Genomic DNA, 9,624 nt, shown 5'->3' with positions numbered 1-9,624 from the left:
GGTGGTGATTTATTGAAAAGCTCATCAAAATCTGTGCAAAAGTTCGAGGCGTTTGTTCCCTTGGCAAATTCAGAAGGTATGTTGGCTTTAACACCAAAAACCATTCGTGAGGGGTAAAACCAGTGCCCTCGTGTACAGAAGTATTATATGAAAAAATGCAAAGCATATCCAATCATCCCAATCCGTTTTTGTGCAATAGTGTTTGAGATAATTAATAAAACTACGATGTGCTCTTTCAAGAGAACCCCAACGACTGAGGATGAAAAGCCGTGGATGTTATTCGCTGTATTTTGAAAATCCTGCAGAAATTCTTCATTACCTGGCTAATGAAGTTCCTCCCTTGATCAGTATGGATAACCCGTGGACATCCAAATCTACTGATAAACTGTTCAGCAAGAGCATGAGCAACGGTTACTGTATCTATGGTTCTTAATGAATCGCATCAGAATATTTAGTCAAATTATCCTGCAAAGTGAGTAAATACTGATTTCCTTTATTAGTTACGGGTAGAGGTCCAACTATATCCATTTGTATTTTCTCAAAGGCTTGACGGGGTGTATCGGTGATTTGCATTGGTTGTTTGATTGCAGCTATGTAATTTTTATTCTTCTGACAAATAGGGCAAGTGCGAACGAATTCTGTAATCTCCTTTGCCATACCCGGCCAATAAAACCGTTCGCGAATAAGTTGGTGCAATTTAAAAATACCCCTATGACCTCCAATTGCAGATTCATGGTGCTCCTGAATGATTTGAAGACGACTCGATTCCGGTGGAACTACAATTTCTCCAGTGCACAAGGTAATGATATATTCAGAACTATCGAAAATCTGTTTGATTAAATTTATTATATTACCCCGCTCCGTAGGGTTGAATCTGTCCGGATCTATCAAGATACTAAACGTTTTCGTGTCCAAGGTGTCTAAAAGAGGTTTGAGTGATTTTAACGAGGCTTCGACGTAATCGAGATTAAACTCATTTTGATGTTCATTCTTATAAAATAAAAAGAAGACGGAATGTTTATCATGCGGAAAAGCCATGGCATTGCCGATTTCAAATTGATATTGTTGTACTTCCCCTACCGAGAATCCAATTCGATTTAACAAACCCACAGTGGTTTGAGATGTATCAATACAATTTAAAGGAATAAAATGAACGAGATTGTCTTGTCTCATGAATAAGTTGTCTTTTACATCGAGAATAGTGGGTAAGGAAGAAGGATGTACCGCAGGTCTGTTTACTGTATCATCTGCATTATTAATTAAAACTCTACCCTGACTGTTATCTGTATTTTCAATCATTTTCATTATAACCATGATTATACCTTTACGTATAGAAACTATTTTAAAGTTGCCTTTTCCCCAGGATTTCCCTGTGCAATCTTGTCCTCTACCTGCCTGATCCTCTCGCCAGTGCAGTTCCTAACACATTCATTCTCAACCGGCTGTATCGGCCGTATCGGTGTTGTTTCACATTCAAACCATACAAGCACTTATTCCAGGCTCACCGAACGTTGGGAAACGGTCAAAGACATACTAGTCCATCCCAACGAGCTGTGAACCATAGACGCGCTGGACACAATGGCGTTTCCCATTCTATCACCTGGGCTTCTTATCCCAGGCGACAATTCCTTACATTCATCTTCCCCTCCAGGAAGTACTCTCGCTTTTCGTCCACCCGGCGAAGCCGTTTTTGGTAGTGGACCTCATCGTGCGACCATCGGATCTATTAATCGGATGGCGCCGGATTCACTCACTTGACCCTCCCGGAGCTACGTTACCCGGGGGCAAGCGTGGAACATCACAACATGGGGTTAACGTACCCCTACAAAGCCGCGACAAGTTGCACCTCGAGCATGGAGGTACTCGAGTGGGACAATCCTTTACTAAATTCATTATCCGTTGAATTCCCAGCCAACAAGGGCAATACTCGTAAGTTCGTACTATCATTAACTTTATTCGTAGTCTCATAAAGTCGAATCGCTGTGTTCCCGCGCGCCAAGAAGCAGAAGGCCCCAAGAATTTCATTTCCAATAATAACGTTTCATACTCTTACTCTGTTTCAGTATCTGCAGGTGGCACCTTACCCGTACAAGTGAGCACCCCTTCCAATCGTTGTGAATTCGAATTAAATCAACATCAGACCGTACCGGTTTTTTGTTGAGGAACAGGATTCATGCAGGTGTCTACGGGGTTTCGTGAAAGTGCGTCGGCGTTGGCGTTTAACCCTTTCCAGGTTTGTATACCACAGTATAATCATATTCATTCAACCTAATCCGCCACCTCATGATTTTAGATGTTGGACCTTGACATGTGTAACCATACCAAGGGTCTATGGTCCGTGAGCAATGTAAATTGTCGGCCATAAAGGTAGGGTCGGAAATGTTTCTATACCAAAAAGAACCGCCAACAATTCCTTTTCAATCGTTGAGTAATTAATTTCTGCGTCATTTAGTGATCTGGAGGCATACGCGACTGGGAGATCTTTTCCCACTGGTCCCTGACTAAGAATGGCGCCAATGGCATAATTAGAAGCATCCGTAGTAACGAGGAATGACTGCGAAAAATTCGGGAACTGTAATAGAGGTTCAGCACAGATGATATCTCTTAAGGTTTCGAAGGAAGTTTGCACGTCAGCTGTCCAACAAAAAGGTACGTCCTTTTTCAAAAGCCTAGTCAAGGGGTTGGCAATCCGAGCCATGTTGGGAATGAACCGCCTATAATAGCCTACAAGACCCAGGAACTGTTTAATATTCTTTCTTGTCTTGGGTATGGGAAACTGTTTTACTGCCTGATTTTTCCGGGATCCGGTTTTACACCCTCGCTCGTGATTACATGCCCTAAAATATTATTTCTTTGTAAAAAACGACATTTTCAGGCTGAAGGGTTAATCCAGCGTTTTGTAACCGAGTAAAAGGGTTCTCAACTTACGCCCATGCTCTGTCAATGGAAGCTGCATAAATGACAATGTCATCCATATAACCAGAAGCTCGATGCCCTGCAACCCGGATAGTATCAAATCATAACCCTTTGAAAAGTAGCTGGAGCATTCTTAAGGCCAAAGGGCATCCTGTTGAACTCATAATGCCCATGAGGAGTAGAAAAAGCCGTTCGTTTTAGACTTCGATGAAGAATCTACAGGAATCTGGTGGAAACCAGAAGCTAAATCGAGAGTACTGAAATATTTCGCCCCGTCCTAACTGATCCAAAATTTCGGTAATATTCGGAAGAGGGTACGCATCAGCCACAGTTTTTTCATTCAACTTCCGATAATCGATGACCATCCTCCATCGTGGTTTTCCAGATGAACCAGGTTTTTTTCGGGACTACCCATACAGGTGAATTGTAAGGAGATACCGACGGCTGGATAATTTTGCCTTAAGCAAGGATTCCACCTGCGTCTCTATTTCTTTCTATGGATCGGAGGGTACCTATACTGTTGGTATGTATGGGTATTCGTCGGTTGTGGTAATTTTGTGAGAGGGAACATTAGCTGCCTTCAGTTTTATCTGAAGGAAGATGGAACTGATACGAAACTCATGTATAATTTCCAGGATACTGGCCTTTTCCTTTCTGAGGTGACTCTTCGATCCAAGGAGTTTAAGTAGTGCACTAAATCTTTGTGCTGATCTGCTGATCTATTTGCGTTCGGATTTCCTGTTCGAGAGAAGAACGCGATGCAGGGGGTTTCAGTTCAAAATCTTCCAATTCAATCTGCGGTATTGTAAGCGTAACGTAATCCGATGTAGTATTATAACAAATAATTTGGACTGAGCCGTTTTGTTGATTAACCAATACTTCTCCCAAAAATATACCAGGACCCAGCATCAATCCTCCTAACGAACCCGATTTAATATCACCCTTCGTTGGACAGAAATCAAACAACTTTGTTCCGAGGAGGCAACTCATACGACGAGAAAATAGGAGTGCGCAAATTTCCATCACCAAATTCCACAAGGCATGGAAAATTCTCCCCAAACCTCAGAGTAGCCCTGTTTTTTCCAAAAATGACATTCCTAAAATTCCGGCCTCCCTAACAGGAAGTTATCTTCCACCACTTGAAAATGTACAGGGATGCCATGCACATTAATAACTACCTCACCCCATGTCTGGTCTATACCTGCACTAATGCGGTAAGATGGTAAACTAAATTTTTCGTCAATCGACAAAATCAGGATTTAATTCCCTTCGTTTAATTAGGTTAAGTTGAGAGCCAGTATCTACGAGGAATTAGCGAGACATATCCGAAAATGTTTGTGTTCTAAAGGAATATATGGTGATTGTCTGATCTGATTTAAACTGGTTTCGCGGCAGACGCGGTGGATCCGGCGCGGAGAGATAAGGGGTTCCCTTCGTGCTGCGCCCGTCGACGAAACCCCCCTTGAGTTTAAAGGATTTTCCGGTTGCCTAGAAGTTGAAGGAATTGGCGATCGCGGTTTCCTCCAACCATGGTCAGTATTTTCCCGTTCTAAATTTATATTTTCGTGACCACGATTTATATTTCCCCTCCGGCATTGGAAATCCGTATGGCCTATTTCCCACACCTTCGGCACCTAGAAGCGTCGCGACTTGGCCCCCCGCGTTGATAATCCCTTCGCGCATAACATTGCCTGGAAAGATGACCCGTTTTTCCACAATTATAACATCTATTTCCGCGCACTTCTGCCGTCAAAACCTTAGGATTACTATCAAGCGGTTTAGGATTCCGAGATGTTCGCGGAGTGTCCATCTGAGCCTCAATTTCCGCTGCTAATTTTGCAGCAGCTACAACGTCACTTAGACGATCCCTAGAAACGATACCCGCAATTATATCATTCCGCAATCCCTTCAGAAAACCGTGTACCGCACTCTCCGAAGAGTAAAGTTTGAATTCCTAAAAATTTTTCCAATCATAACTCTCTCTAGCTGCTTGTAACCCGTGATCTAGAATTCCGTTTACCCTAAATCCAAATTCCGCTATCGTTTCCCCGCTCATTACGAGTACAGTTTTTATTTCATTTAATATATCGGTTTAAATGAAAGTCCTAGCATAAGCGGATTTAATTAACTGATCAACTCCTCTACAGTTTTAGGACTTGCCTTACTACTATACTTCTATAAACGTGATGCTGCACTCCGACTTTGGATCAACGCGAGCAAATAGACTTTATCACCCAGCTTGACTAAAGAATCAGCCGAGTCGACACTGTGCAATGAAGTGGTTCACTGAAGGATTTACCATCAAACTGAGGTACGAATTTACTTAATAAATCATATGGAGCACGCGACGAAACGGAAGACTCAGGTAGCGTCATTACTGGATTTTCGGGTATATCTTACCCAAAGGTTGTAATACAAGGTTGGACAGGTACTGCAATCGGAAATATTTAATTGGTTGTCGACACCGCGTGAAGAAGAGGGAAACGCGTTGGAAGTTGTTGCCCCAAATAAAACTGGCGTATTATTCACCGTGCTACTGGCAAGATTTGATATATCACCTGTCGCACCCCAGCTCTGTATGGTAGTCTGTTCGGGAACAGGAAGTGACTTCTGCAACTGTGTTTCAGTATTGTGCAAGGAAAAAGAAGACCCTATGCTAGGAGATTCTCCCTTAACATCCTCGATATACATAACATTAACACCACGCAGACTATTTTTGCGACTCTTCCTCCTTCTGGCTTTTACTAACTTCTTTGCTAACGGCGGCATTTTGTCGATTCAAATATACTGATTATAACTAATATTCTATAATGTAATCGGTTATAATTTAGACTTACAGTTTGTTGCGACGAATCAATTAGTATTCGCAAAAAAGTCACTTTAAAGTTTTTGCTAAATTAAACCTTCTCTTTGCAGGTGTACGGTCCTATCCGTCGGCGACCCGTTGAGCAGTTTGACCCCGGTTTATGAGCAGGTCCTCAGGTACTCTGGATCAATGGTCTCCAGCCTCCGCAACAGGTACTCCAATAAAATCCGTCTGCGATCAGCTGCTTCAGGTAGGCCTCAGCTCCGTAAGAAGTCCGCTCAGGTCCCTTTCTTATATCCAGATTCCAAGAATGATCCGGTGATATCGTGGACCGAGGTGCGCGTGATTTCGGTGGATGGCTTGCACGGCAGCCGAAATCACCTGTCTCCGGTATTACCCTTCGCTCCTGGGGAAACCGTGCCAAAACCCAAGAGGGAGAAGTTGCACTAAACCTTGTCCACTTATATAATGTTCAATAAAATAGTGTATAAAGTATTTGATTAATTGTTTAATTCACACCCGCGAGCTGATAAAATAATTTAAGTGTACATAAGTTTATCACAAACACTTTATTTAACTATTCAGTTACTTCACTGTTTAAACTGTTTTCTCCTGGTTATCACCTTTTAAATTGTCACCTTTTGAATGTTTATCACCTTTTAAATGTTTATCCCCACTTTTAAACTATCCCCTTTTGAATTATCCCACCGCTGTCACCAAATATGTTGCGTGTCCGTTCACGGTGTATAGGGATTTCTGGGAATTAGGCGCAGGTAAGGTGATTCGTGGAGCGCGGAGGCGCTCCGCTCGCAAGGCGCGAGAATAAAACAAAATAATCTATCGTTCACTGTTGTTTACGATTTTAACTTGAACTCTTTATTTGAAGCAGACTTGAAGACTCTGATTTCAGGATGCGTTATAATTACTCGTGAGAAAAGATCCGTCTAATTTGGTTGACAAAATCATTCTGAACGTTCAACGCTTGGCGGAGGAGATCTTCGCGCGCTGTCCGTCGATGCCCCTTCCTTCGTGGATCCTGGATCCTCCCTCAGGATCATCCTCGTCCAATGGTGAGGAGTCCACCCCGTCTCGCGTGGGCCCCTCTCCTGGCTGTGGTCCACCCTCATGGCGCGTGGAAGTGGAGGCGCTCCGCCAAGACGCTAGAACGTTGCAGCGCACATGTGCTACGAGAAAGCGTGGGACCCAGAGAAAATAGGAAAAGACAGACCTTGTACTTGCCAAAGGCAACTCTTGAGGAAATTACGACCCTCTTAGAGTGCATGAAAAGACAGGATATCGGAAAAGACTTCGTATCCTTTAAGGACCTCCGTGACTTGGTCGAAACACGAATTTGCTATGGTCTATCATAAATTAGCCTTTCAGGATTTTTAGAAGTAAAACTATCCCATTCTCTGGATTTCCGGCCTTCTCTCAGCTCGATCACCCATGTCGAGGGGTTTACAACTTGGGCTTTGTCTATTTATATAAGTGTACATTCGCGCAGATGGTGTTTGAATTTCGCTCTTGATTTATAACCATCGATACAAAAGGTCCTCGATTGATACTCGAGACATATCGATACTACAGACTATCGATAAATATTCCCATGGCAGTGTCGCCATACCATTCTAAACATATTCATGTGATACGTTTCACGTTACAATATATATATATTTACATATATGTAGAAAGGAAGGGCTTCCATGGAACCGATAATGAAAGAAAAATATAGGATTTGGTATATAGAAAGATTAGATATGAGGACAAGATAAAGTATTAAACAAACGGAAACGTGTGAAATAAAACAATGAAAAATAAAGATTGAACACGAAGAACAAAAAAGAAAAATTAGGTAACTAAAATGGCACCAATAAAGGTGAAAATGAGGGAGACAAGAAGGATGGGCTGAAGTAGTGCCGAAAGGCGGTCCCGGCCATATCCTGTCCCAATCTGAAACAGGAAAGCCGGGGAGGGGTTTTTTTTTTTTTTTTTTAGTGGGTAGGCGACACAGGTTGAGAGTCCCACACTACCAGTTGGGTTTCCCCCTCCTGGTGTGCCTAAATGCATTTTCCCCCTCCCCGCAAAAAAAAAAGGTTAGGGTTAGGTTAGGTTAGTTAGGTTAGGGTTAGGTTAGGTTAGGTTAGGTTGAGGTTGCAGTGCGGGACGTCGTGGCGAGCGGACGTGTGCCGGGTCCGCTCCGGCGTTATACCCGGGAAAAGCGGTAAAAGTGAGTGGTAAAAATATTTTTTCTATATAGGATGGTGAAACAATTATTAAGGGTGGTCATATTTTATAAATACCACAAGCTGAACGAGGATTAGGGAATAAAATTTGGAAAAACGAAGAAAGACTGAGTAAAGATGGTTGAAATGTGACAGGTGGAACAGTAGGCACTCGCGAATGTTTATTTAATAAGCACTGCACGATATAAATTAACCGGGAAAGGGATGAAAAGGTGTAAAGGTGTCCAGTGGTAAGTTCAAATTCAGGCAGTCGTGAAGGGTTTACGCCACAGGACAGTTTATACTACGAGAGGTGAAAGAACCAAGATGGAGACGAACACGTGGAGAACGGCACTTTCAGACGTCTAGCACGATAGGACAAAATAGAGGACGGTTTTACACAGCAACAGGAGGCGCACGGTATTTTACACAATCCACACTACACAAGACAACACCAGGTGAGTTGTTAAATTACATTTTTAACATAAAATACCAGGACGATGTTACCGTGAAATACGGGCACGAGGAAGATAGCTGGAAACGACAATGAGACATCCGGAAACGGACACGCGTCAATCTACAAGTTGTCGCGGCCGTACGCATGTGCGAATTAATTTTCCAACCAATTAGATTGCGTCGAGCCCGTAGCGTCTGCGCGCTCTAAGGCCGCACGGAAGAAGACCAGCCAAAGTATCTAGCCTCCCAAGTGCCCAGGGTATAGGAAAGGTTTCACGGAAAACTCGAAGGCCGCTTCAGAGCAATTTGCCCATTATGAAACGATTGAACGTGACGGGTTTAATGTAATGAACAGTCAGTAACACTCTATGGAGGCTGTGGTGAGAAATTTTTATATTCCTATAGCCGTGCAAAGAAAGGGGCACACCTCCCTTCTTAAACTCCGATTTTGACTAGGCACCTCAGTACCGCGGAAACAAAGTGAGCAAGATAGTGACGTCATCGACGCGAGAGCCGTTGCGCAGGATGAGCGGATACAGTAGGTCCCCGAAAATTGTGCACTATAGTAGGCTGCGATATTTTGGTGTTCAAAATTTTTATTGCAGATTTGCACTAATATATTTCCGGGGTCCTTGGTGACCCGAGGGTCAAAATGACCCAGGGTGCCTGGAGACCCCGGGTGAGGGCCCCACGGGGTCTTAGAAGCCCCGTGACGCGGTACTGACGACATGCGCAAAAGAGATGCGTGATGGAAATAAAATTCTGAGGTCAGAAGTCTAAATTTACCTTTGCCGGGGGTCCACGATGACCCATTGGGGGCCTAGGAAACCCAGTGTATATAAGGTCTATTTGATTAAGGGGCTGGGATTCTGAGGAACCCAGTGTATATAGGGCCCGCTTGATTAAGGGGCTGGGGTCCTGAGGAGCCCAGTGTGTATAGGGCCCGCTTGATTAAGGGGCTGGGGTCCTGAAGAACCCATGTTGGGATGTCCCACATACATAAGGGGCTAAGGTACAAAAGAACCCATATGTGGGGAGGGTCACACTATTTAAGGGGCTGGGCCTTGCAGAACCCTGTGTAGGAAGGATATACCTGATACAGGGGCCGTAGAAACCCGGGAAAAGTGAATAAGAGTTTTTCGATGGCTATGAAAGAAACCAGATGATAAGACTAGCAAATGTAAAGACTATGTGACAGAGGGGTATGCCTGGGGTGCCCCGCCC

At 43.5% G+C, this 9,624-nt stretch overlaps 2 long non-coding RNA genes across 2 annotated transcripts; both read left to right on the top strand.

The window, feature by feature from the left end:
- The first annotated feature begins 434 nt into the window (after positions 1-434).
- On the top strand, positions 435-1,086 carry LOC123989124. The gene is made up of 3 exons (XR_006830462.1): positions 435-472; positions 729-799; positions 867-1,086. It is a non-coding gene; the product is annotated as an uncharacterized LOC123989124 (long non-coding RNA).
- Positions 1,087-2,313: 1,227 nt separating this feature from the next.
- On the top strand, positions 2,314-2,909 carry LOC123989121. The gene is made up of 3 exons (XR_006830461.1): positions 2,314-2,367; positions 2,453-2,649; positions 2,876-2,909. It is a non-coding gene; the product is annotated as an uncharacterized LOC123989121 (long non-coding RNA).
- The last annotated feature ends 6,715 nt before the right edge of the window (positions 2,910-9,624 follow it).

The sequence above is a fragment of the Osmia bicornis genome, unplaced genomic scaffold (genome assembly GCF_907164935.1).
Source record: "Osmia bicornis bicornis unplaced genomic scaffold, iOsmBic2.1, whole genome shotgun sequence".
Taxonomy (NCBI): domain Eukaryota; kingdom Metazoa; phylum Arthropoda; class Insecta; order Hymenoptera; family Megachilidae; genus Osmia; species Osmia bicornis.
Note: the sequence above shows the minus strand (reverse complement) of the source record. Positions and strands in the feature narration are given on the sequence as shown.